The sequence below is a fragment of the Lepidochelys olivacea genome (genome assembly GCF_965140295.1).
Source record: "Lepidochelys olivacea isolate rLepOli2 genome assembly, chromosome: 2".
NCBI classification, from domain to species: Eukaryota; Metazoa; Chordata; order Testudines; family Cheloniidae; genus Lepidochelys; species Lepidochelys olivacea.
In genome coordinates, this window is record NC_140412.1 from 212,005 (window position 1) to 238,671 (window position 26,667).

Consider the following 26,667-nt stretch of genomic DNA (forward strand, 5'->3'; position numbering starts at 1 on the left):
AAAATTGCTAAGGGAGATTAGAGAGACTATCAAAATAAAAAACTCAGTAATAGTGGGCGATTTCAATTATCCCCATAGTGACTGGGTACATGTCACCTCAGGACGAAATGCAGAGACAAAATTTCTCGATACTTTAAATGACTGCTTCTTGGAGCAGCTGGTACAGGAACCCACCAGGGGAGAGGCATCTCTTGATCTAGTCCTGAGTGGGGCGCAGGATCCAGTCCAAGAGGTAACTGTAACAGGACCGCTTGGAAATAGTGACCATAATATAACAACATTTAACATTCCTGTGGTGGGAAGAACACTTCAACAGCCCGACACTGTGGTATTTAATTTCAGAAAGGGGAACTATGCAAAAATGAGGAGGTTAGTTAAACAGAAATTAAAAGGTACAGTGACTAGAGAGAAATCCCTGCAAGCTGCATGGACACTTTTCAAAGACACCATAATAGAGGCTCAACTTAAATGTATACCCCAAATTAAAAAACACAGTAAATGAACTAAAAAAGAGCCACCATGGCTAAACAACCGTGTAAAAGAAGCAGTGACAGATAAAAAGGCATCTTTTAAAAAGTGGAAGTCAAATCCTAGTGTGGTAAATAGAAAGGAGCATAAACACTGCCAAATTAAATGTAAAAATGAAAGAAGAAAGTGAAACAGGAGTTTGAAGAACGGCTAGCCAAAAATTCAAGAGGTAACAACAACATGTTTTTTAAATACACCAGAAGCAGGAAGCCTGCTAAACAACCAGTGGGGCCCCTTGACGATCGAGATACAAAAGGAGCACTTAAAGTCATCGCAGAGAAACTAAATGAATTCTTTGCTTCAGTCTTCATGGCTGAGGATGTTAGGGAGATTCCCAAACCTGAGCTGTCTTTTGTAGGTGACAAGTCTGAGGAATCGTCACAGATTGAAGTGCAACTAGAGGAGGTTTTGGAATTAATTGAGAAACAAGTCACCAGGACCAGATAGCATTCACCCAAGAGTTCTGAAAGAACTCAAATGGGCAATTGTGGAACTATTAACTATGGTTTGTAACCTGTCCTTTAAATCAGCTACTGTACCCAGTGACTGGAAAATAGCTAATGTAATGCCAATATTTAAGAAAGGCTCTAGAGGTGATCCTGGCAATTACAGACCAGTAAGTCTCACGTCAGTACTGGGCAAATTAGTTGAAACAATAGTAAAGAATAAAATGGTCAGACACATAGAAGAACATAAACTGTTGCGCAAAAGTCAACATGGTTTCTGTAAAGGGAGATCATGTCTTACTAATCTATCAGAGTTCTTTGAGGGGGTCAACAAATATGTGGACTAGGGGGATCCAGTGGACATAGTGTACTTAGATTTCCAGAAAGCCTTTGACAAGGTCTCTCACCAAAGGCTCTTATGTAAATTAAGCTGTCATGGGATAAGAGGGAAGATCCTTTCATGGATTGAGAACTGGTTAAAAGACAGGGAACAAAGGGTAGGAATAAATGGTAAATTTTCAGAATGGAGAGGGGTAACTAGTGGTGTTCCCCAAGGGTCAGTCCTAGGACCAATCCTATTCAACGTATTCATAAATGATCTGGAGAAAGGGGTAAACAGCAACGTGGAAAAGTTTGCAGATGATACGAAACTGCTCAAGATAGTTAAGACCAAAGCAGACTGTGAAGAACTTCAAAAAGATCTCACAAAACTAAGTGATTGGGCAACAAAATGGCAAATGAAATTTAATGTGGATAAATGTAAAGTAAGGCACATAAGAAAAAATAACCCCAATTACACATACAATACGATGGGGGCTAATTTAGCTACAACTAATCAGGAGAAAGATCTTGGAGTCATCGTGGATAGTTCTCTGAAGATGTCCACGCAGTGTGCAGCAGCAGTCAAAAAAGCAAACGGGATGTTAGGAATCATTTAAAAAGGGATAGAGAATAAGACCGAGAATATCTTATTGCCCTTATATAAATCCATGGTATGCCCACATCTTGAATACTGCGCACAGATGTGGTCCCCTCATCTCAAAAAAGATATACTGGCATTAGAAAAGGTTCAGAAAAGGGCAACTAAAATGATTAGGGGTTTGGAACAGTTCCCATATGAGGAGAGATTAAAGAGGCTAGGACTTTTCAGCTTGGAAAAGACAAGACTAAGGGGGGATATAACAGAGGTCTATAAAATCATGAGTGGTGTGGAGAAAGTGAATAAGGAAAAGTTATTTACTTGTTCTCATAATACAAGAACAAGGGGCCACCAAGCGAAATTAATGAATAGCAGATTTAAAACAAATAAAAGGAAGTTCTTCTTCACTCAGCGCACAGTCAACCTGTGGAACTCCTTGCCTGAGGAGGTTGTGAAGGCGAGGACTATAACAGGGTTTAAAAGAGAACTGGATAAATTCATGGAGGTTAAGTCCATTAATGGCTATTGGCCAGGATGGGTAAGGAATGGTGTCCCTAGCCTCTGTTTGTCAGTGGGTGGAGATGGATGGCAGGAGAGAGATCACTAGATCATTACCTGTTAGGTTCACTCCCTCAGGGGCACATGGCATTGGCCATTGTCGGTGGACAGGATACTGGGATGGATGGACCTTTGGTCTGACCCAGTATGGCCGTTCTTATGTTCTTAAACTTACATAACAAAGAGGGTAGTGGGAGTCTCTTTTTGTGTGTAGCTCTGTCTGCTACAGAATTGGTTGGCAGCTTCCTTCACTTACCTGAGCTGAGGCCAGAACCAGAGCAATCCCTTAATGCGGAATTCTTAGGCATTGAGAGATTGAGAAGGCTGCTGTGTCTCTGCTCTCATCTATGTTCTGCTCTGAATGGGATTTGGTCACTTAATTCCTTTAGGCACCTTTTGGAAATCCTAGCCATAGTTCCTAAAAACCAGTGGAATCCCTATATGTTAACATCCAGAGCAGCCTTCCCACCGACCTAGTACACTTAGCTTTCTCACCTCCAGTAATCTCCTTCTGGCATCTTGTGTACTGCCATCTGCACTGCATGCATTCCATCCTTTACTTCACACTGATGCACAAGATGAACTATGATCTGAGGGGGACAGTGCTATTTAATTGATGGACACACTTTCATCAGGCTATGTCACGCTTGTGTGATTTAGGGCAAGTCTACACTACAGCGCTACATTGGAACAGCTGCGCTGCTGTAGTACATCTGGTGAAGACATGCTATCCTGACGGGAGAGTGTCTCCTGCCGATATAGCGCTGGTGTGGACAGCACTTAAGCCAATGTAACTTGCATCACTCAAGGGGGTGTCCTGCGACGCAAGTTACATCAGTCAACTTAAGCGATACTGTAGACCTGCCCTTAGAGAAGGGCCTAGGAAGGCTGCATTGAACAGAAGTAACTAATGGATCTTAGCTTTTCAATTATGTTATCTCTAACTGAGGAAATAATCTGATTAATTATGAAATTTCAAAAGTGGCTTGTGTCAGACTCTGTGCAGAGTTTGTGAGGCCTGTCTGTTAGCCAAAGGAACCCAAATCAAAATAGAGTAAAATTAAAAAAAAAAACAGCAGCAGCATTTTAAAAAGTTTGTACAAAATTAGTTATATTTTAACTCAAAAAGATAACTGGCAAATCCAGTTTTCACTTTGGTCAGTTAGTGACTATACTGTGGAGACTAAATTCAATCACTAAAGTACAAAGTGGAACAATTTTAGTCTTCTGAGCAGAAATGATACCACCTTAGCTCTGGAGTTGCTACCAACACCTCCATCATATTTTAAAAATAATCATATGAATCCTGGACTTTCAGTTTATAAACACGTGCAGGTGAATTGTTCTGTCTGGTTAGATTCTAAGACCTTTGGGATAGGGCATCTTTTGCCGTCTACATTCTGTATGGTTTTAGGACACTCAATTTAAGATTATAGGTGTAGGATCAACTGCCCTTCCAGAGAGTGAGGGGTTAACATTTTCTATTTTAGTGCACATGAGCCCAGAGGACTGGCCTGGCACATATTTATCATCATCATCACGTTTCTATTACGCCTCTGGTGTTTAGGGCAGTGACGAAGCTCCTCCTCTCCTGTCTGTTTCTGGCAAGTCTTTCAATAGTTCCCCAGCTGTGCCCCAGGATTTTCAGCTTGGCTTCCACAGCTCTTCGCCATGTTGTTTTCGGGCAGCCTCACATTCGCTTGCCTTCAGGTGTCCATCTTATTGCTACTCTGGTGATGGAATCAGTTTCCATCCAAAGCACACAACTGATCCATCTGCAACGCCTCTTGGCAATCACGGTGCTCAGATCTTCTTGGCTGCACTGTCTCAATAGATCTTGGTTTGAGATTGTTCTGGGCCAAAAGATACAGAGGATTTTTCTGAGGCACATTGTATGGAATGAAGACAGTTTTGACATGTCATACTTTCTGATTTCCCAGCATTCTGCACTATAAACTAGTGTTGAAAGTACACAGCTCTGATAAATCTTGAGTTTGGTTTTGGTGCTATATTTTGACGATTTCCAGACTGAATTTAAGCTCTTGAAGGTGTCCCTGGATTTATTGATTTTGTTCCGGATGTCCTGGCTTGTTCCACCATCCTGGCTGATGGTGCTGCCGAAGTATATGAATGTTTCTACATTGGTCAGAACATAATCCTCTATCTGTACTGGTGACGGTGAGGCAATATTAAAAGTCATGATATCTGTCTTACTGCGGTTGATTTTCAGTCCAATTTGCTGGCTGAATGTGTTGAGCTGATTTGTTTTTTCTTGTATATTGTGTTGGGTATGTGATGGGAGCTCATCATCCTCTGCGAAGTCCAGGTCTTCAAGGGATGAGAAGAGTGTCCATTTAATGCCTCTTGGCATGTCTTCTGTTGTACGCTGCATTACCCAGTCGATGGCAATGTTGAAGAGGATTGCAGACATGACCACACCTCTGACGTGCTCCTGTCTTGACTTCAAAACTGAGTTCACTGTGATAACACTGCATGTGCCATTGAAATAGAAACTTTGATGACGTTGATTATACGGAAAGGAATTCCATATGCCCGCAAAACGCGCCATAGGCAGGTCCTGTGAATGCTATCAGAAGCCTTCTCGGAGTCTGTGAAATTTATGTAGCGTTGCTGTTGCCATTCTAAGCACATATTCAGATACATACAATTAGAAGCCTTTACCTCAAAGTTTCATCAGGAAAACGAGCAAGCCTGGGAAATATAGTCAGGGTTTTGTTTTTGCAGAGGTACTGAGAAGCCTTAAGTGGTCTCTGAGCCCTGTCTGCACTCAAGCTTTAATCTTTTTAAAGGAGTTGAACAAGACAGTCGGTAATCCCCTTATCAGCAAAGCAAGGCTAGGTGAGAGAGGTTAGCTAGAGTTTAGCATATTACTAACCTCCTCCAATGAGACCATGAGCTTTAAGAAATGGTCCAACTCATTCAAGATGTTGGAAGGAATTTGAGGCAAGGGGGAGAGAGAAGCATCAGTTACTGACAGACAGCCCCAAGTCTGACAGAGACAGCGAGATTCTGATCCCACTTACATTGCTTGTATGTTAGTGTAGCCATTGATATCCTGCCTTTCTCTGGTGTCAGAGCAGAACCAGTCCCAGTGAGTCAAAAGCCACATTGCCAATGGTGGCTTCAAAGAGAGAAGCCTCAACAATTAGGCCTAAGTTTAAGAAGCTGTAAGTTTAGGCCCTGTGAGCCAAGAGAGCAAATGAACACATGCTTTACAGAGGCCCAGGGTCTGACTTGTTATTGCTCTAAGGCCCTTTATGCCATGTAAATAACCAATCCCTCTTACCCCTTCTGGAATGTTCATAGAAGGAGGGTGCTCAGGGGCCAGCTCTACACCAAACCCTCATGATCCCAGGCTGCCCCAGTAAGGCCTAGAATACTGAGACGTGGCTTTAGGCCATCTTTGCCCACCCCTTGTGCCTACACTAAGTGCATCTAAGATGGGATGACATATTGGGCTGCTCAGATTGGTGCACCAAGAGCTGTGAGAGGCTGACCAGCAATGGCAAGAAATCATCATCTTGTATAGAGAAAGGCATCTCCTATGAAGTCTTGTGCCACCAGGAAAGGTTTACAACTATTTTTAGAGAAAGGTGGAGTCTGCTCATTGCTTCCTGAAGAGCCAGAGACCTAATTTACCTGACTTGGAGACCTGAAATCCTGGGGAAGAGAAATAAGTTCCTGGGCTGCATTTCATATCTGAGACACCAGCTGGATTTAAGAGCCAAGTACCTAGGGCCCAATTTGTCCTAGGCAAATTGAATTAACTGAAGCCAGAAAGTCACACCACAGTGAACTTGGCACCTGGTGCAGACCAGTACCTGACAGACCCTGAGGTATGCAGGAGTGGTCCCGAAATGCCGCTCCCATCCACCCACACTTGGATCAATGCAGCTTGGGAGGAAAATAGAAATTCCAGGAAGGAGCTAGCTTGGGGTGGGGGGAGGGGAGGGCAAAGAAACTCTCAAATCAGCAGGAGCAGAGAAGCCATCTCAGCAGGTATTACAGCCTGAGGGAAAGAGGAAAGATGGGATCCAGCCACAGCCACCCCTCCCCACTAGCAGCCCCTGGACTCAGAGGGACCAGGATGATCCCTGCACAATTCTAGAGGTACTAGGACCCAAGTGATACCTCAGCATCCTCCCCCAACATGCAGCATGTGGGCTTGGGAGAAGAAAAAGTCCAGGAGGAACCGGCTCGCTCTGTAGCTGACCTGTCCCAAACTATATGCACCACTCCACAAATCTGTGCATCATCTGCAAACTTTATCAGCAATGCTTTTCTATTTTCTCTAGCTCATTGATAAAAATATTGAATACCAGCTGGGTGAGAACAGTTCCCTGCAGGACTGTACTAGAAACCACCTCATTGGATGATGATTCTCCTTTTACATATACTTTGAGAACTATTAGTTAACCAGTTTTTAATCCATTTAATATGTGCTGCATTGATATTTGTACAGTGCTAATTTTTTAGTCAGACTATCATCTGGGCCTAAGTTGAATGCCTTTCAGAAGTCTGAGTATGGTAGGGTAGGCTAGGTGTTAAAGATTGTTCTTATAAAAGTTATCAACACTTCTTTTTATCACTTTTTCCCATTTGACCCATCTTTCCTCATTGCTAATCTAACATAGGCAGGCAATGGTTCCATTTCTCTAATTATTTTATTCTAACACATTTCTTTAGTGGTAAGATACACTTACTGGTTGTAGTCACAAGAATTCTAAACAGGTGTATCTCTAGTGGAAAATTGTGACTAAATACCTTTTGCACACCAGTCATACAAAATAAATTCAAAGACTTTTGGTTTGCTTTTAGAAAATTAATGCCAGATCTATTTCAGGGATATATTCCACAAATTCCTGTTTATTATAAAGACATGTTTTACCATTTTTATCCATACATTCAAATGTGGGCAACCAAATGCTGACGTTGCTTTGATAAATTATTACAGGTTTCAGAGGGGTAGCCGTGTTAGTCTGTGGGTTATAACCCATGAAAGCTTATGCCCAAATAAATTTGTTAGTCTCTAAGGTGCCACAACAACTCCTTGTTGTTTTTCATAAATTAGACCCTCATCATCTTAGGATAGGTTTACACTACAGTTAGGTCAACATGCGACAGCTTATGTCAACCTAACTATGTCAGTGTCTACAGTACAGCATTGCTCCCACCGATGTAAGTGCCCTACTACACCGACATAACTCCACCTCCATGAGAGGCGGAGGGCTTATGTGGATGTAGTTAGAGCGATGAAATATCTGTGTAGACACTGCATTCCTCCACAGGCTGTTGGCTGTCTTGTCAATTTCCTGGCTCTGCTGGAGCTATGAAATTGACAAGAAAGCCAACTCCTGGTTCCCCAGCCAGTCTCTACTCCAAGCCGGGCTGTCATATCCAAACTGGGCTGCCACCTCCGGGGTCCCAGATCCCTGTTCCCTGCCAGGAGCAGGACAGCTGACCGGACACTGGGCACAGATGTCCCAGCTGGAGGCGAGAAGCCCCAGGCTGCTTTCCCTCGCTCCCAGCTGGGAGTGGGGAGGTGAGAAGACTGGGGGATAGCTAGGCTCCTGGTGGGGAGCTGCATAGAGCCAAGAGTCTTGGCTCTCAGCCCCCCACACTGCCCCTCTTCAGTTGGTGGAAGCACTCCTGGTGAGGACGTGCACCACTGACAGAAGAAGGATAGTGTGGACATCAGGCACCGCAATAACTCGACCTAACATAGGTCGACTTAAGATTGTATTGTAGACATGCCCTTAGAGGTGAAAGATAACAGTGATAGATGCACAGGGCTGAGTCATGAGATCTGAATTGTGTTCCTGGTTCTCCCACAACATTCTTGAGTGATCTTGGGTGCACGAACACTGCAATGAAAGACCTGTTGCTGTTCTGAAAGGAGGCAGCTGACTCAGGCTCATAGGGCTTGTGCTGCAGAGCTATAAAATTGCAGTGCAGACATTTGGGCTCTGGCTAGAGCCCAGGCTCTGAGATCCAGTAAGTGGGGAAGGTCCCAGAGCTTGGGGTCCAGACCAGCCCAAATGTCTACACTGCAATTTTATAGCCCAAGCTCCATGAGCCCAAGTCAGCAGACTTGGGCCAGCCAAGGCTGTGCTGCTGTTTTTTAATCGCAGTGTAGACATACCTCAGGGTAGACCAGCACCGCAAAAAACACCCATTGGCAGTGAGTTTCAGAGCCAAGATCAACTGACTTAGGCTTGTGGGTCTTGCACTCTGGGGCTAAAAATAGAAGTGTAGCTATTCAAACTTGAGCTGGAGCCTGGGCTCCAAAACCCAACGAGGGAGTGTCTCTGAGCTTGGACTCCAGCATGAGCCCTAATGTCTACACTACTATTTTTAGCCAGATAGTATGAGCCCAAATCAGCTGATCCAGGCTCTGAAACTTGCTGCCGTGGGTCTTTTTTTTTTTTTTGCAGTGTAGACCAATTATTAGGCAAAAATTTTCAAGCTTGAATACTTAAAGTTAAGCAGCTAAATGAGGGGCCTGATTTTCAGAGGTGCTAAGCAAGTGGAGGTCACATTGACTTCACTAAGAGTTATAGGCGTTCAACACCTCTGTAAGCCAGCCCCCTCATTTAGCTGCCTAACTTTAAGTATCCAGTTGGAAAATGTTAGTCAGAACCTCTTTGTGCCTCAATTTCCCCCTGTGTTCAATAGGGATAATTCTCTTTCCTGCTTCAAAACAGGGTTTGGAAGGATACATGAACTAATGTTTGTAAAGTGTTTTAAGACCATCAGACAACAGAATGCGTCCGATGAAGTGAGCTGTAGCTCACAAAAGCTTATGCTCAAATAAATTTGTTAGTCTCTAAGGTGCCACAAGTACTCCTTTTCTTTTTGTGGATACAGACTAACACGGCTGCTACTCTGAAACTGGACAACAGAGAGGAAACCTTATTATTTATCATTTCCGTTATTTGTTTTTAAAAGCCTGTGTAGTTTTACCATCACTTTTCTGTTCCTGAAATGCAGACTGAGCTCATGCTGCTGCTGATGTAAGCTTGGTGAAAGCTGTAGATACTTGTTTTGGGATATTCCTGGACTGATGCCCAATAGATGCATAGTTTAAGGCCAGAAGGAACCATTCGATCAGTATTCTCCAACCTTTTCATGCACAAGATTACTTTATGAATTTAAGATCAAGCCAGGATCTACCCCGCCTCTTCCCCGAGGCCCTGCCCCCTCCCCAAGGCTCCACCCCGCTCACTTCATTCCACACTCCCTCTGTCGCTCGCTTTTCCCCATCCTCACTCACATTCACCGGGCTGGGGCAGGGGTGCGGTGCTGGCTCTGGGCTGGGACCGAGGGGTTTGGAGTGTGGGAGGGGGCTCCGGGCTGAGCCTGGGACAGGGGGTTGGGGTGCACGAGTGAGGGGTGCAAGCTCTAGGAGGGAGTTTGGGTGCAGGAGTCATATGGTCACACTGCACCTAATCTCATAGAATCCACTGGACATTTCATGAGTTTTACATGAGTCTCTAGGCTGGGGCAGAGTGTTGGGGTGCAGGAGGGGACTCCAGGGTAGGGCAGAGTGTTGGGGGGAAGGAGGGGGTGAAGGCTCTGGGAGGGAGTTTGGTGCAGGAGAGGGCTCCGGGCTAGTGCATGGGATTGGGGTGCAGGAGGGAGTTGGAGTGCAGGAGGGGGCTCCAGGATGGGAAAGGGGTGCACGAGGGGGTGCAAAGTGCAGGCTCCAGCTGGGAGGCACTTATCACAGGCAGCTCCCGGTCAGCAGCGCAGCAGGGCTCAGGCAGGCTGCCTGCCTACCCTGGCCCCACGCCAGTACCAGCAGTGGCTGGCTGCTGGCACGTCTCTGCGGCCCCTTGGGGGAGGGAGGCAGCGGGTCTCCGTGCGCTGCCAACACCCGCAAGTGCCACCCCCACAGCTCCTATTAGCTGCGGCCAATGGGAATGTGGAGCCGGTGCTCGGGGCGGGGGCAGCGTGCGGAGCCGCTTCACTCCCCGCTTCCCCCTCAGGGGCCAGGGGTGGGATGGGGGAGGGGGAGTGTTACAAAATCCTGTCCTAATAATTTTTTGCCACACCACCAATCTTTGTGTCAGCCACAAATTTTATCAGCAGTGTTTTTTTTATTTATTTCCAGAGCACTGATAAAAATATTGAATAGCATTGGGCCTACTGGGGGGGAGGGATAGCTCAGTGGTTTGAGCTTTGGCCTGCTAAATCCAAGGTTGTGAGTTCAATCCCTGAGGGGGCCATTTAGGGATATGGGGCAAAAATTGGCGATTGGCCCTACTTTGAGCAGGGGGTTGGACTAGATGACCTGAGGTCCCTTCCAACCCTGATATTCTATTATTCTAGTACTGATACTTGCAGACCCTCACTGGAAATATATAATTGGATGATTCTCCATTTTGACAACTGTATTTTGAGATGTGTAAGTCAGCCAGTTCTTTAATCCATTTAATGTGTGCTTTAGTTATTGCACAGTGCTATATTTTTAAATCAGAATATCATGTGATTCCAAGCCAAATGCCTTACAAAAGTCTAGTATATTACATCTATACGGTTACGTTTATCAATCTAACTTGTAATCTCATCAAAAAATGAATTCAGGTTTGTTTGACTAGATTTATTTTCCATGTTGATTGGCAATTGTTATATTCTTATCCTTTAATTTTTTATTGATTTGGCTTCTGCATCAGCTGTTTCATTATTTTGCTTCATACTGAAGTCAGGCTAACTGTCCTCTAATTATGTGGATCATCCCACTTACCCTCTTTTGAATAATATTAGTACTCTTAGGTGCAAGTTATCCGGGCCTGCAAATTTAAAAATGTTTATCCATAGTAGATGCTATTTAACACTCATATTAATGGACTGGAAAGTACTTCATTATCCACATGTGATAAGAATACATCCTCCTGCTTCTTTCCAAATTCAGGTCACAACTATGTATTGATCACTTTTACCTCTTCTACACCATCACTATCAATCTTATCATATCAATTTAGTAATGAACCTATATAATTTTGAGGATTTCTTTTGTTCCTTATATACTTATCCTTATTATCCTTTGCTCTGCCAGCCATAGATATTTTTCTCTGATGTCTTTAGTATCCCTTATCCATTTTCTACACTTCATAATGTCAAATCTATATTGATTGTTGTCTCCTTCCTGTTTTTTTTTTCCATTTGTGGAAAGTGATTTGTATTTGGGAAGAAGCAGGATGATTTACTTTATCACATGTGGATGATGAATACTACACCCACTTCTGTTGTCAACATTTTAAAAAAGATGTTGAAAAATTCAAGTGGGTATAGAAAAGAACCACAGAAATAACAGGTAATAAATGACTGTTAAATCTAGCAGAGAAAAGCAGAGCAAGAACAAACTGCTGGAAGCTGAAGCCAGACAAATTTAAATTTTAAATAAGGCACACATTTTTAAACAGTGAAGTTGATTAACCATGGAACAAGCTGCCAAGGAAAGTGAACAAAAGAACAGCCATACGGGGTCAGACCAAAGGTCCATCTAGCCCAATATCCTGTCTTCCAACAGAGGCCAATGCCAGGTGCCCCAGAGGGAAGTGGTGGATTCTCCATCTCGTGATGCCTTAAAAATCAAGACCTTGCCTTTCCTGAAGACATGCTTTAGACAAACAAGTTATTGGTCTCAGTGCAGGAGTAGCTGGGTGAAATTCTATGGCCTATATTTCTCAAGGAGACAATATTAAAGGCACAAGTGCAAAGGAAAGACAGTAGGAGACCAATATGGTGCTGTCAGGAGCTCTTTAGCTGAAAATCAAAAAGGAATCCTACAAAAAGTGGTAACATGGACAAATTGCCAAGGAAGCGCACAAGAGATTAGCACAAGCACGTAGGGACAAAATCAGATAGGTGTAAATCGTTTTGTGCCTTAGCCTAACAAGGGGCATAAGAGAGAAGGAGAGCTAATAACTGATGACATCAAGAGGGCTGAAGTGTTCAATGCCTGTTTTGCTTCAGTCTTCACCAATGTCGTATGTAAGACACAGGAGGTGACTGTCCTGCTCTACTCAGCACTGGTGAGGCCTCAGCTGGAATGCTGAGTCCAACTCTGGGTGCCAGACTGTAGGAAAGATGTGGATAACTTGGAGAGAGAGCCCAGAGAAAAGCAATAAAACTGATAAAAGGGTTAGAAAACCTGATCTATGAGGAAAGGTTAAAAAATAGCTGGAGCAATCTCCAAACTGTTAGCAATTATCTTTGAGAACTCATACAGGACGAGTGAGGCCCCTGAGTTCTAGAGAAGAGCAAACATAGTGCTTATCTTTAAAAAGGGGAACAAATAGATCTGGGGGAATTATAGACCAGCCAGCCTAACTTCCGTACCTGGAAAGATACTGGAACAAATTATTAAACAATCAATTTGTAAGCACCTAGAGAATAAGAAGGTTATCAAGACTAGCCAGCATGGATTTGTCGTGAACAAATCTTGCCAAACCAACCTAATTTCCTTCTTAGACAATTACTAGCCTAGTGGATGGGAGAAACAGATGATGTGATATATTTTGATTTTAGTAAAGATTTTAACATAGTGCCACATGACATTCTCAAAAGAAAATTAGGGATTTGTCCCCTAGATGATATTACTGTAAGGTGGGGTGCACAACTGGTGGAAAGACCATACTCCAAGAGAAATTAACACTGGTTCACTGTCAAACTGGAAGGGCAGATCTAGTGGGGTCCCACAGGGCTCAATGCTGGGTCTAGTCCTAGTCAATATTTTCATTAAAGACTTGCACGATGAAGTGGAGAAGCTGCTCATAAAATCTACATAAGATAAAAATAGCAATACTGGGTCAGACCAATAGTCTATCTAGCCCAGTATCCTGTATTCCAACAGTGACTCATGCCACATGCTTCCATCCCCTGTCATCCAGTCATTCTAGCGCTCAGAAATTTAGGGACACCTAGCGCATGGAGTTGCATCCCTGACCATGTTGGCTAACAGCCATTGATGGACTAATCTTCATGAATTTATCTAATTCTTGTCTGAACCCAACTACACTTTTGGTCTTCCCAACATCCCGTGGCAATGAGTTCCTCAGGTTGTGTGAAGAAGTAATTCCTTATGTTTTTTTAAAACCCGCTGCCTATTAATTTCATTGGGTGACCCCTAGTTCTTGTGTTATGTGAACGGGTAAGTAACACTTCCTCTCACTTTGTCCACACCATTCACGATTTGAAAATCTCTGTGGTGACAGGTTTCAGAGTGGTAGCCATGTTAGTCTGTATCAGAAAAAACAACAAGGAGTCCTTGTGGCACTTTAGAGACTAACAAACTTATTTGGGCATAAGCTTTCGTGGGCTAAAACCCACTTCATCAGATACATGGACTGAAAAAAACAGTAAGCAGAATATATATTATAGCACATGAAAAGATGGGAGTTGCCTTACCAAGTGCGGGGTCAGTGCTAACGAGCCAATTCAATTAAGGTGGAAGGTGGTAAATTTGTTAGCCTCTAAGGTGCCACAAGTACTCCTTTTCCTTTTGCGAATACAGACTAACACGGCTGCTACTCTGAAACCTGTCATTCTGCTTACTGTTTTTTTCATTCCATGCATCTGATGAAGTGGGTTTTAGCCCATGAAAGCTTATGCCCAAATAAGTTTGTTAGTCTCTAAGGTGCCAGAAGGACTCCTCGTTGTTTTTGATAAATCTCTATGATATCCCCCCTTAGTTGTTTCTTTTCTAACCTGAACAGTCCCAGTCTTTTTAATCTCTCCTCATATTCCATCCCCCGAATCATTTTTGTGGACCTTCTCTGTACCTTTTCCAAGTGCAATAGATCTCTTTTGAGATGGGGCGACCGGAACTACACACAGTATTCAAAACGCGGCTATACCATGGATTTCTATAATGGCATGATGATATTCCATGTCATTATTTATCCCTTTTCCAATGGTTCCTAACATTCTTTTTGCTTTTTTGACTGCATCTGCACATTTAGTGGATTTTTTCAGGGAACTATCCACAATGACTCCAAGATCTTTCTTGAGTGGTAACAGCTAATTTAGACCCCATCATTTTGTATGTATTGGTGGCATTGTTTTCCACTGTGCATTACTTTACATTTATAAACACTGAATTTCATCTGCCATTTTGTTGCCCAGTCACCCAGTTTAGTGAGATCCTTTTTAACTCTTCACAGTCATTTTAGTTAAATCCACCCTTGAGTAATTTCATATAATCTGCAAGCTTTGACACCTCACTGTTTACCCCTTTTTCCAGATCATTTATGAATATGTGAAACAGTATTGGCCCCAGTACAGTAATTTGCAGATGACATCAAGCTGGGAGGGGTTGCAAGGACTTTGAAGGACAGGATTAAAATTCAAAATCAATTTGGCAAATTACTGAATTTCATTGTGTTGATTTCAGACCAGTTTTCTAAAGACAAGTGCAAAGTACTACACTTTGAAAGGAAAAATCAAATGGACAGCAACCATGGCTAGGTGGTAGTACTTCTGAAAAGGATCTGGGGACTACAGGGATCACAAACCCAATGAGTCAACAATGTGGTGCGGTTGCGAAAAAGGCTAATATCATTCTGGGGTGTATTTAACAGGAGCGTTGTATGTACGACACAAGAGGTAATTCATAGAATCATAGAATCATAGAATATCAGGGTTGGAAGGGACCCCTGAAGGTCATCTAGTCCAACCCCCTGCTCGAAGCAGGACCAATTCCCAGTTAAATCATCCCAGCCAGGGCTTTGTCAAGCCTGACCTTAAAAACCTCTAAGGAAGGAGATTCTACCACCTCCCTAGGTAACACATTCCAGTGTTTCACCACCCTCTTAGTGAAAACGTTTTTCCTAATATCCAACCTAAACCTCCCCCACGGCAACTTGAGACCATTACTCCTTGTTCTGTCATCTGGTACCACTGAAAACAGTCTAGATCCATCCTCTTTGGAACCCCCTTTCAGGTAGTTGAAAGCAGCTATCAAATCCCCCCTCATTCTTCTCTTCTGCAGACTAAACAATCCCAGCTCCCTCAGCCTCTCCTCATAACTCATGTGTTCCAGTCCCCTAATCATTTTTGTTGCCCTTCGCTGGACTCTCTCCAATTTATCCACATCCTTCTTGAAGTGTGGGGCCCAAAACTGGACACAGTACTCCCAGTAATTATCCCATTCTACTTGGCACTGGTGAGGCCTCAGCTGGAGTATTGTGTCCAGTTCTGGGTACCACACTTCAGGAAAGATGTGGATAAATTGGAGAGTCCAGAGAACAGCAAAAATGGTACAAGGTTTAGAAAACCTGACCTATGAGGAAAGGTTAAAAAAAAAAAATCTTTTAGTTACATGCTCTTTAAAATCCATCTCAGTACTCCTAATTTCTTTCTTACATATTGCTTATTGCCTTCATTCGGGTTAACCTTTCACATTCTGGAGGACCTCTCTTTGTCTTGAATAATCTCTTGAACCTGGTATTTAGCCTTACCAGTTAACGTCTCGCCTTCCTAGTTTTTCTAAAGTCCTCATCTTTTCAATCTCTTTGTGAACAGATGTCTCTCCAAGCTTCCAAGCTTTCTCCTCAACTGCCTCTGAACCCTCTCTTTTTGCTGTACCCTTTCTGAAATAGGGTGCCCAGAACGGAACACAGTATCCCAGATAAGAATATCCTGTTGATTTATATAAAAGGCATAACACTTGCAGCATACTATTCCTAACATTTTGTTTACTGCTTTGAGCCCTGATGCCCACTGACAAGGTCATTTTCCTGACTTCTAATTTAATGATGGGAAGCAAGCAATGTTGCTATTTGTTTATGGTTTGTATTACAGTAACAGCTGGAGAATCTAATCAAGGATCCAGAATCTCATTGTGTTAGGTGCTGTACAAGCAATTAATGTCAGTTCCTGCCTGAGAGATCTCATAATCTAGGTCCCACAAGATACAATGGATGGATGAAAGAGAGAAATGGGCTATGGCCACGTTACCAGGAAGATGAGCAAGTTTAGCATAGTAGGAGTAGCCCCAGCTCTTGTAGGACAAGTATTTTTCAGGCATAGCAGTAGAAGTAAGTTCTAAGAAGGGATCTGAAGGAGGACAAGGAGTTTTCTCCATGTGTAAGGGCAGCATGGGAAAAAATGGAAAGGTGCAGGGTGGACAAGTGGAATAGCAGGTTCACGACTAGCACTGTAGGCACAGCAGAGTCGGAGGCAGGGTCAATGGCAAGATAATAGAAACATTAAGTAGGATGTGACTAAATTATGAAGGGCCTTAAGAGTCAAGATGAGGCACTTGTGAAGCACTGTGTATGAGGGGTCCAAAATCCCTCTTCCACTGTGAATTTCACCTGCCATTACTTCCCAAGTCAGCTAGCTTGGCTAGGTCTTTCTAGAGTTTCTCAGTCTTGGTACAAGTTCTGGAGTTGTACTTGTGGGACCCAATTCACACACACACTGGAGTGATGCTCTGGCTTACAGTCACTTTTGCATTGCTATAAATGGCCATGTAAGGCACAGGACATAAAAATAATAAAAGGTCAGTTTTCAGAATGGAGAGAGGTAAATAGTGGCATCCCCCCAGGGGTCTGTACTGAGACCAGTGCTGTTCAACATATTCATAAATGATCTGGAAAACGGGTTAAATAATGAGGTGACAAAATTTGCATATGATATAAAATTACTCAAGTCAAAAGCCGACTGTGAAGAGTTACAAAGGGTTCTCACTAAACTGGGTGACTGGGCAACAAAATGGCAGATGAAATTCAGCGTGGATAAACACAAAGTAATGCACATTGGAAAACATAAGCCCAACTATACATACAAAATGATGGGGTCTAAATTAGTTGTTATCATTCAAGAAAGAGATCTTGGAGTCATTTTTGGATAATTCTCTGAAAACATCTGCTTAATATGCCGGGCAGTCAAAAAAAGCTAACAATGTTAGAAACCATTAGGAAAGGGATGTATAACAAGACAGAAAGTATCAGAATGCCACTATATAAATCCATGGTACGCCCACATCTTGAATACTGTGTGCAGATTTGGACTCCCCATCTCAAAAAAGATATATTGCAATTGGAAAAGGTACAGAGAAGGGCCACAAAAATGATATGGGGTATGAAACAGCTTCCATATGAAGAGAGATTAATAAGACTAGGACTTTTCAGCTTGGAAAAGAGATGACTAAGGGGAGATATGGCAGAGATCTGTAAAATCTTGACTGGTATAAAGAAAGTGAATAAGGAAATGTTATTTACTCCTTCACATAACACAAGAACTAGGTTTCAGAGTAGCAGCCATGTTAGTCTGTATCCTCAGCCTCTCCTCACAAGTCATGTGCTCCAGCTCCCTGATCAAATGAAGTAAAAATCTTAAACGAACTAAACTGTACCATAGAATCTCTATGGATGGTAATTCCATGCTCTAATAATAAGAATGTAGCAGTAGGGATATATTACTGACCACCTGTGAAATGCTCAGGGAGATTAGAGAGGTTATTAAAATAAAAAACTCAATAATAATGGGGGATTTCAACTATCCCCATATTTACTGGGTACATGTCACTACAGGACAGGATGCAGAGATAAAGTTTCTTGACACCTTAAATGACTGCTTCTTGGAGTAGCTAGCCCTGGAACCCACAAGAGGAGGGGCAATTCTTGATTTAGTCCCAAGTGGAGCAGGATCTGGTCCAAGAGGTGAATATAGCTGGACCACTTGGTAATAGTGACCATAATAATATTAAATTTAACATCCTTGTGGCGGTGGAAACACCACAGCAGCCCAACACCATAGCATTTAAATTCAGAAAGGGGGACTACATAAAAATGAGGAAGTTAGTGAAACAGAAATTAAAAGGTACAGCGCAAAAAGTGAAATCCCTGCAAGCTGCATGGAAAATGTTTAAAGATACCATAATAGAGGCTCAAGTTACATATATACCCCAAATTAAAAAACATAGTAAGAGAACCAAAAATGTGCCAAAAAAGGAGTACTTGTGGCACCTTAAAGACTAACCAATTTATTTGAGCATAAACTTTTCAGAATGCATCTAATGAAGTGAGCTGTAGCTCACGAAAGCTTATGCTCAAATAAATTTGTAAGTCTCTAAGGTGCCACAAGTACTCCTTTTCTTTTTACAAGAACTAGGGGTTACCAAATGAAATTAATAGGGAGCAGGTTTTAAACAAACAAAAGGAAGTACTTTTTCACACAACACATAGCCGATCTGTGGAAATCTTTGCCAGACCATATTGTGAAGGCCAACACTATAACAGAGTTAAAAAAAGAACTAGATAAGTTCATGGAGGATAAGTCCAATGGCTCTTAGCCAGAATGGGCAGGGATCCAACACCATGTGTGCCAGAAGCTGGAAGCGAATGACAGGGGATGGATCACTTTTTGATTCCCTGTTCTGTTCATTCCCTCTGGGACAGCTGGCATTAGCCACTGTCGGAAGACAGGATATTGGGCTGGATGGACCATTGGTTTGACCCAGTATAGCCATTCTTATGGAGAGCAACAGAATCAGGTCCACAGGTCTTGCATCCTTCTCCAATTAGCTCTAGAGGCCTATCTTCCCCACCCTTCAGCGTGGCCTTGTCCAAAGAAGCTGGACTAGTCGCTGCTTCTGGGGACCTCTGTACAGGAAGCAGTGTCCTTTCCACTTCTGTATGTACCCAGAGGAGGCTAGCAGGGGAAGGGGAAGAGGAGAAGATCAAGCGTGAGCCCTCTGTTACTATCTGGTAGCTGAGGGAAGCAGTGAAGACCCTTGAACCCACTCCTTTGAAGGAGTACAGTTCATAGGTGTCCCTTAGTACCTTGGAAGGCCTTTCAGTCTAAGAGCCTTATGGGAAGTTTCCCTCTGGGCTGGGCTAGGGCCCAGTTCTACTCCCACACATCCTCATGTAACTTGGAGTGACTCAATTAAACCCAACTCTTTTCTCACTCATTCAGCCCAGTGTGAACCACAAGATTCATTAGTCTGGAAATCCTGCCTTAGACAGCTTCTTTTCTAAACTGAGCAGCCAAAAGCAGAACTCTCTATGACAGAAAGCCAAAACTAGGTACATTCAGATGAGAAATAAGGTGCATTTTTTAAATAGGGAGGGTAATGAACCACTGGAATAACTTATAGGGACATGGTATGTTTTAGGTCACTTGAAGTCTTACTGGATGCCTTTCTAAAATAAATGTTCTAGTTCAACCAGGAGTAATAGGCTCAATATAGGAATCACTAAGTGAAACGCTCTGGCCTGTGTTTACAGAAGGTCCAATTAGATAAATAATAATGGGCCCATCAGGCCTTAAATCTATGAATCAGTAGCAAATGCACAGGACTCAATTTTTCTCTAACCCTCATCTGACCCAGGAGTGAGGCCTCTGAAATCACTGCAGTGTTCTATGTCAATGTAAATCTGCTCTAAGTAAAAGGAGAAGTGGGTCAGAGTCATTCCTTTCTCACTTACATTCTACTGCCTGATGTCAGCTCCCACTGAAGTCTCAGTGCTCCAGGCTCACGCTGTTATTTTCCTGCCTAGTGCTGTGTCTCTGGTGCTTGTTGTTACGTGTTTCACTTGCACAGCTAGTTCCCAGCCTGCCTCTCTTCTCAGCTGAGCCCCTCCCTGACTAGACCTGCTTGTCTGCCTCAGACACTCCCAAACATTGAGGTCTTCCTGGTGCTCCATGCACCAGTAGAAAGAACGGCTGTGAGGCAGCAGTGCATGGGATAATCCCCCTGGAAAAGGGGTGGTTCCATGTGATCTCTGCCTGTTCCTAGCATCAGCCCTGCATGCACAGACACACACACAACATTTTGGGATCAGGCACCTTGCCTTTCTCAGAGCCCCAACCTTTCAGCACATGAGAGACAAGTAACGTGGAGAGGAACCGACTTCACAGAAAACTCCTTGACTTGTTGGATCTTTGAGGTACCAATGAAATGCCCAGATCCTACTCAGTAAGGAGGAGCTTCCAAATCCCAATGAGGACAGAGATATAATTCAAAAGGACCTAGAGAGGTTAGAAATCTGGGCAGGGAAGCAGAGGGAGGTGCAGCCTGGACACATGCAGTTAACAAATACTTAGACCTGAGTTCGCAATGGGCTGTGGCAACAAACAGATCAATGTGAGTTTGAAGCTGCATATCCAGAGGCTTCATGTGAACAGTCTCTTGCTAGGGCACTGGTGTGTTTACACCTGAAATATCATGTTTAGTTCTGGGCACAATGACAGGCAGACACTGACAAATTGAAGGGAGTTCAGAAGAGTGACAGAAACAAGCAGCGGCAAGAAGACCTGAGTTATGGGGGCAGATTTAAATAATTAAACCTGCCTGGTTTGACTAAGGAGCACATCAGAGACCCAAGATGCCTGCCTCTACACAAATGAGAAGAAATAGGACCTGTTTTCCAGGACATGGGGATGGACACCTTCATAAGAAGGAACAGTTTGGGACTGGCTTGCTGCTCAGGGACACTGGTCTGGGGACACACTTGGACCTTCACAGCCCCACCAGTTGTCTCCACCATGCCCTCACAGCAATTATTCTCTCCCTTTAATGTTTTTTCTTGTGCTTTCTACTGAACTCTCTCTGTTTCTGCCTGCCTGCAAAATGGAGTCTGAGCTGAGGGTTAACAACTTTGCCTGGGCTACAGTGGAGGCTCTTGCAGGGGACTGGACTAGATGACCTCTCAAGGTCCCTTCCAGTCCTATGTTTCTATTGAGGCATGTGCCTTCTTGTGACAGTGTTATGTTATTCACTCTTGCTCCAGACCTCCTCTCTGGGCATCTGACCAGCCTGTATTTGCCACTCTAGGTTAGTGCATTTGACTGGAATACAGTCCCATTCCTAGCACAAAATGGTTTCACATGAGCCAGTCACCATCTGTGCTGCATGATGCAGTGGAAAAAATGAGCAATACCTGCCTGCATCAGTCTAGAAGGAATTTCACTCTTGTTGAGGTCATGATTAGTGGGCGAGGAACTCACTTTCATGTATTCATTCACCTAATCTCTCAATTTCATTTAGTTGCCTGTATCATACCTAGTGTGCATATACACACTTCAGCCCATGAACTAGACTAACAAGCTCTAACATCCACATTAGTAATGTATTGGGTACAACTGGACACAAGATAGACCTCAGGAAGACAGTGATTGGGGATCCTTCTCAATGCCTGATTGACCCTTCTGGACCCCTTTTCAACGCTACCTTCCCATTCTGTTCAGGAGGGACTTATGGCATATTCCCTCATGGGGGGTAGACGGCTGGAACATCTAGGTGATTCTGAGACCAGAGTAAGGCAAGGAGAAAAGTAGCAAAGTCGTCACATGTTCTAAGCTTCCCTTTGAAGTAGTTACTGGGACAATGAGTCATCCCTGCCTCTCTCACAAAGTAAAAAATCTGCTGTGTTACCGGTGAGGGATAGATAAATCCAGCCTGCACAAAGTCACTTGGACAAAGCCTGATGTTTAGAACTGGTTATTTTCTGCACATGAAAACAGACTGGAAACTAAGGGAGATAGAGTGTGGGAAGAGTCTGTGCAGAAAGTTATACATGGAGAGGGCAGCCCCAAGCAAAGGGGTTGAAGTGACAAAGTCAGACCCTCACACTGGATTTGTACATAGCAGGGAGCCACAGGAGGGATGTCTCGTAACAGACAGGAAAAGCAACAAGAGAAGATGTAATTTGGGGAGGGGAGATTATGGCAAATCAGCAAAACTGATTACAAGGTTCCCTCTGTGGTTTGTCCTGGGCCTCTGTTTTCATTACAAGCTGGATTGGGTCATATGAGTTTACTAATAAAACTCCCATCCTTAGTGGGACTGTGCAAAACTTGCCAAATGGAACTTTACTAAAAGTTCAAAATATCTCATTTGGGCTAGAAATGTGCCAGGAACAGCTGCAGGATATTTTTGGTTTAGAATGTTTTGAGCACATGAAAATAGGAGCTCAGAATGCAGGTGTCTCCTGAGCCAGGACTCTCCCCTGGTGCAGTCATACCAGACTATGGAGCATGATACTATCACTTGCCTACTTTGGCATTTTATCCTCCTTCAGCCACAAAACGAGGTTAATGTTGCCTTCTCATAATACCATCACAGTATTCCACCTCTGACAGGGCATGACAGTCCCTCCAGAGCCCCAGACAGAAGAAGATACGCTATCTTGGGCCCATGGCTGGATGGGTAAAGGTGTGCTATAAACCCTCTGCATAGCCCCGGTTAAAGTGTGCTACAGCTTTTCTGCCCAGTGGGTTCTTCGCCTCTTACCACATTCTATGCATACATAGAATCATAGAACCATAAGGTTAGAAGGGAGTGCAAGGGGGCATCCAGTCTAACCCCCTGCCAAGATGCAGGATTTGTTGGGTCTAAACCATCCAAGACAGTTGGCTATCCAGCCTCCTTTTGAAAACCTCCAGTGATGCATCAGAGGTCCCGGATGACTGGAAAATGCAACAGAGGTCCCAGATGACTGGAAAAAGGCTAATGTAGTGCCCATCTTTTAAAAAGGGAAGGCGGAGGATCCTGGAAACTACAGGCCAGTCAGCCTCACCTCAGTCCCTGAAAAAATCATGGAGCAGGTCCTCAAAGAATCAATTTTGAAGCACTTAGAGGAGAGAAAAGTGATCAGGAACAGTCAGCAGGGATTCACCAAGGACAAGTCATGCCTGACTAACCTAATTGCCATCTATGATGAGATAATGGGCCAGTTTTGTTCAATATCTTCATTAATGATCTGGAGGATGGCATGGATTGCACCCTCAGCAAGTTTGCAGATGACACTAAACTGGGAGGAGAGGTAGATACACTGGAGGGTAGGGATAGGATACAGAGGGACCTAGACAAATTAGAGGTTTGGGCCAAAAGAAATCTGATGAGGTTCAACAAGGACAAGTGCAGAGTCCTGCACTTAGGATGGAAGAATCCCATGCACCGCAACAGACTAGGGACTGAATGGCTAGGCAGCAGTTCTGCAGAAAAGGACCGAGGGGTTACAGTGGACGAGAAACTGGATATGAGTCAACAGTATCCCCTTGTTTCCAAGAAGGCCAATGGCATTTTAGGATGTATAAGTAGGGGCATTGCCAGCAGATCGAGGGACATGATCGTTCCCCTCTGTTCAACACTGGTGAGGCCTCATCTGGAGTACTGTGTCCAGTTTTGGGCCCCACACTACAAGAAGGATGTGGAAAAATTGGAAAGAGTCCAGCAGAGGGCAACAAAAATGATTAGGGGACTGGAATACATGACTTATGAGGAGAGGCTGAGGGAACTGGGATTGTTTAGTCTGCGGAAGAGAAGAATGAGGGGGGATTTGATAGCTGCTTTCAACTACCTGAAAGGGGGTTCCAAAGAGGATGGATCTAGACTGTTCTCAGTGGTGGCAGATGACAGAACAAGAAGCAATCATCTCAAATTGCAGTGGGGGAGGTCTAGGTTGGATATTAGGAAACACTATTTCACTAGGAGGGTGGTGAAGCACTGGACTGGGTTACCTAGGGAGGTGATGGAATCTCCATCCTTAGAGGTTTCTAAGGCCTGGCTTGACAAAGCCCTGGTTGGGATGATTTAGTTGGGGATTGGTCCTGCTTTGAGCAGGGGGCTGGACTAGATGACTCCTGAGGTCCCTTCCAACCCTGATATTCTATGATTCTATGAAATCAAGTCACCATTGACCTGGAGTGGGCAAACCTTTTGGCCCAAGGGCCACATCTAGGTATGGAAATTGTGTGGCAGGCAATGAGCGCTCACAGAATTGGAGGTTGGGGTGTGGGAGGGGGTGAGGGCTCCGGCTGGGCGTGTGGGCTCTGGGGTGGGGCCGGAAATTAGGAGTTCAGGGTGCAGGAGGGGGCTCTGGGCTGGGGCAGGGGATGTGTTGGGGGGGGGAACAGGCTCTGGGGTGGGGCTGGAGATAAGGGGCTGGGGGTGCAGGAGGGTGCTCCAGGCTGGGACCGAGGGGTTCAGAGGGTGGGAGGGGGATCAGAGCAGGGGGTTGGGGTGCAGGAGGGGGTCAGGGGTACAGGCTCCAGATGGCGCTTACCTCAAGCAGCTCCTGGAAGCAGCAGCATGTCCCCTCTGAATCCTATGCAGACGCACAACAAGGCAGCTCTGCATGCTGCCCCATCTGCAGATGCTGCCCCTGCAGCTCCCATTGGTCATGGTTCCTGGCCAATGGGATCTGCAGAGGTAGCACTTGGGGCAGGGACAGCGTGAAGCCCCTTGACTGCCCCTACATGTAGGAGCTGGAAGGGGGACATGCCGCTGCTTCCAGGAGCTGTGCAGAGTCATGGCACATGCAAAGCGGGGCAAGCCCCCAATCCCACTCCTCGGCTGGAGCTCGAGGGCCGGATTAAAATGACTGAAGGGCCGGATGTGGCCCCTGGGCCATAGTTTGCCCACCCCTGCCAAAGAGACTATTCTTCCTTCAAGTCCCCATTTCCAGGATTGTTCCAGCAATACAGAGAGCCCCAGTCTGAAGCCAGCCCAGTGCTGAATTGCATTTCATTCACCAGAACCATTTCTGAGTGCCTGGGAAATGAGGCCTTCCCAGTGCTTGACTCGTGCCAGGGCTGAGCCCCAGCACCTCTAGACTTGGCAGTTCATAGCCCCAGAACCTCTGGGCTTGCTGCATCAGTTACGAATGTAAAAAAATTGCTTGAGCTCAGGCCACTCTTTCATTACAAATTAAGCACTGGGTCTTCCCCTCTCTCTACACAGGTTTCCGAGTAGCAGCCATGTTAGTCTGTATCTGCAAAAGGAACAGGAGGACTTGTGGCACCTTAGAAACTAACAGATTTATTAGAGCATAAGCTTTCGTGGGCTACAGCTCACTTCATCGGGTGCACAGAATGGAACATATACTAAGATATATATATATGCACACACATACATACAATGGAACCTGTATGGTAATTCCCAGCTTATGTATCTGTCTATCTATCTCTTACTATATGTTCTATTCAGTGCATCCGCTGAAGTGGGCTGTAGCCCAGGAAAGCTTATGCTCAAATAAATTTGTTAGTCTCTTAGATGCCACAAGTCCTCCTGTTCTTTCTACACACATAGTCAACTTCTGTCATAGGAAAGACAAAGGTTTCCATCCGCAGAGGAAAGCGAGAGAGAGAGAGAGTGCGCGCATATGGAGGGAGGCCAGGGCAGGCAAAGAAGCAGGGGGTGGCAGCAAGTCTTTCTGTGCCCCTGCCCACCTTGCCCCTCCCCTTTCCAGTCCGGTAACCCAGTTAGTCTTTTTCATCTTAATGCTCTGACCAGAACTTCCCAGTGCAGCATTTCCCGTCAAATTACACAGACATTCTGCAGGCGCCCCTCTGAGGAGTGAGTCACACGCATGCAGCTTCCATCAGGTTGTGGATCCCCTCCCAGGTGGAATCAGAAAAGTTACTTTCCGTGGGGCATTCAGAAGAAGACTGGACAGAGACCTGATAAAAAGCTGCAAGGAAGAATCCTGCCCCAGGGCTTGGGGGACAGAGGAGAACAGCTTCCCTCCGCAACGCCCTACCCGCCATCTAGTCTTTACAGGGACCCTCTTTCCCCCAACAAGCATTTTTGGTTAGTCTCTGCTGCGATCCCCTTTTCCTCCCAGCCAGTCTGCTAGGATCTTCCCCTGCTGGGCTCCCCCTCCCCACCCACTAGTACTTCATAAACTGGGGGAGAATGGCTGTTTAGACACAGCAGCAGCAGCCGCCTGAGGCAACGCACCCCCACTGCGAGCTGGGAGAGTCCCTGGTTCCCAAGCTCCCCCTCACCTGCAGCCTTTGGCTCGCTCACGCCAGGGCCAGGGCGCCAGTGAGTCCCCTGAGACCCTCAGACTAAGTAATGCAGGAAGCCTAAACTTTTCCTACCTTCCCAGGTGAGCCAGTGCAGGTGGCAGGTCTCGCTCTGGGCTCTGCCTCTCCCCCTGACGTGCCTGAAGCCTGATTCACTGGCACCTCAGACAGGCCAGAGTGAAGCTCCACCCAGGGGAGAGGGTGAGTAAGCGAGCGAGCAAGGCACAAACTCTGGAGAGTTATTCCTCGGGATTGCAGGAGAGTGAGAGATAAGGGCACCGCATTCCTGAGCTACAGGCTGTCTTCCCTGCAGCCTATCGCTCAGGTCTCCTCCTGCAGGAAGGGAGTAAACAACTCCCAGCGGCTCCCAGGGATTCTGAAATTCAACACTTCACAGAGCGAAAAGAAAGTGATTTAGACATGTCCTGA

At 44.8% G+C, this 26,667-nt stretch overlaps 1 protein-coding gene across 1 annotated transcript in view; it reads right to left on the minus strand.

The window, feature by feature from the left end:
• FAM83H (family with sequence similarity 83 member H) overlaps window positions 1-26,442 on the minus strand; it is a 57,208-nt gene extending 30,766 nt beyond the window's left edge. The window contains exon 1 of the mRNA XM_084620995.1: window positions 26,314-26,442. The gene's annotated coding sequence lies outside the window, so the exon portion shown is untranslated. The remainder of the gene's footprint in view (window positions 1-26,313) is intronic.
• Window positions 26,443-26,667: the final 225 nt, after the last annotated feature.